Raw genomic sequence first — 2,480 nt, forward strand, 5'->3', positions numbered from 1 at the left:
TGAATCGATAAACAACTATATGACCCCGAAGAGCATGGAGTCGCGATATTTCTAAATGACCCTGGAGGAACGATAAGGTGAAACGCCTCGACATTTGTGAAAGGGGCTACGCCATCGGCGCAATGTCATTTCAAGAGCCCGCGAAGACTATCTGTGCACGGTGAAATCGGAGGACTGACTTCTCATTAGCAAAATGCTTCGACAGATCATTCCAGAGGTCCGGGTCTCGAGCCGGCCATTTTCCTCGAGATATGTCGACATCCAGTCGAAGGNTGACTCAGGCTGCTCGAACGAATCGTGCCCGCCACTCGGGTCCTCAACGGTTTCAACATGGCTAGCGAAACAACGAAGGGAGAAATCATCCTCCCGGTTACCGTGGCCGGCACAACTCAAGATGCCAAGTTCCATGTCATCGAGGGAGATATGAGATATAATGCCTTATTCGGACGACCCTGGATACACTGCATGAGAGCAGTACCATCCACCCTCCATCAGGTGATAAAATTTCCAACAAAGGATGGGATCAAGACCGTCTGCGGGGAACAGCACGTGGCAAGGGAAATGTTCGCTATACACGATGTAGTACCAGCGCTCACACTTCCACCCCCAAATGAAACCACGATCGGACCAGGTCTCGCCCCCGGTCGAACTTGACAAAGCAAAGTAAAAAATTCGCGCCGCATCTCCGCCCCCGGTAAGTTATAATAGGCTAAGTCCCGAGACGTCGCCTACACATGTAGCTTTAAGGTAACACTATTCCTTTTCGTATGTTATTTTTCAAATCCGAGATTAACCCTCGCGCAGACACCCAAACCGGAAGATGCCTAGACGTTAGTACAGCTACGGAACCCCGAAGCCCCAATGGCGCACCCGTTGCACTCTTTTCCTTCGACCGAGTTTTTATCCTAAAAAGAAAGGTTTTTACCGGCAAGGTTTTTAACAAGGCAACGTCTGCAAGCCACCAGGAGGGGAACTCCGCAAAATATTTAGAACAAACCCCACAGCTGTTGAAAAAGCGAGAAGGCATTACCCCCGAAAAACGGCCCGCTCATGGGAATTTTGGAAAACACCAGACAAGGTTTCCTGTAAGAAAATGATGCATCGAAACACCGGTCTATTCAAGCCTTGTTGGCAAAAATATGTACTATTGTATCAAACAAATCAAAAAATACTTTTTGGAGGAGGGAACTCCTTCCCAGAGTAAAAATAACGAATCTTTCCCCTTAAACATCCCGAAAAACGCAGGAACAGGTGCCAACAGTTCAAAGCGCCCCAAACGGCCTCCAGGTCGAGGCTATGAAACTGCAATGTTCTTCAGGCGGGACAAACCCGCAAGCAATCAGCCTTGGCCCGATATAGGTCGGGCCAACCCTATAAGGTATATTGCGCCAACGGATCAAAGGACGCCTTCCAGCACTCCGTTCTCCGAACGGGGAAGTCACGGTGTATTCCCGGTAGGGTTCTCTTCACCAAATGCATACCGAAATACTCGGAGACTTAATGCCTGCAATTGGGCACTCGCGTAACTTCAGGACCGGAACTCCGGGCTCGTAAAGCCCTGAAAATGCAGCTCTGAGTTTGCAAGAAGCAGTCTTCACGCTTAAACAACTTGATGACTCGGAGACTGACGACAATCGCCATGCTACATCACCAAAAACACTGTAAGACATTAATAGGCATGACAAAGCTGTAAGACCTCAATAGGCATGACAAAGCTGTAAGACCTCAATAGGCATGACAAACTGTAAGACCTCAACAGGCATGAAAATCCCGAAGTTTAGGCTAAGCGTCGCATTTGTAAGAATCCCGAAAGGGCATACCCTCGATGTAGACGCCTAAACTATCACTCGGGATCAAAAATGGCTACGGCCAAACGCACATGACTACGATCAAAACGGCTGACACAGCCAAAATAACGCGACTCGGGGACGCTCGACCGTCGCTAAACAAAAATCGTAGGCCACTACTTCGAATATACTTCGGAAAGAACTGGTTAAAATAGGCTTCCCTCAACAGGAAAACAACGGGCTATGAACCTTTCGAGGTGCTTGAAATATCGCCGATAAACACTTGAAATTGAGGTTCTTCCAGAACCGACGACGGGTCAGGAACAAAATCTTTCAAAAGACCTAACGGGCCTAACATAGTACACGAAGGTCTACTACTGAACCGAAAACGTAGAGCCATTGTCGCCAGCTAAGCAAGCCTACGGGCCACATATCAAAAGGTCTCTACGACCAAAAGGCGTAAGAGCCATTGTCGCCAGCCAAATTGACAACTTGAGGATTAAAGTGAGCTCGAATCATAACTCGATTTGGAGACCGGATCCAAAATAGTTAACAAAACAAGCCTACGGGCCACATATCAGAAGGTCTCTACGATCGGAAAGCGTAAGAGCCCTTGTCGCCAGCCAAAACTGACAGCTTAAGGATCAATTAAAGCTCGAATCGCAACGCGATTCGGAGGCTGGGCCTGAAATG

This window comes from Nicotiana attenuata, unplaced genomic scaffold (genome assembly GCF_001879085.1).
Source record: "Nicotiana attenuata strain UT unplaced genomic scaffold, NIATTr2, whole genome shotgun sequence".
In the NCBI taxonomy this organism is placed as follows: domain Eukaryota; kingdom Viridiplantae; phylum Streptophyta; class Magnoliopsida; order Solanales; family Solanaceae; genus Nicotiana; species Nicotiana attenuata.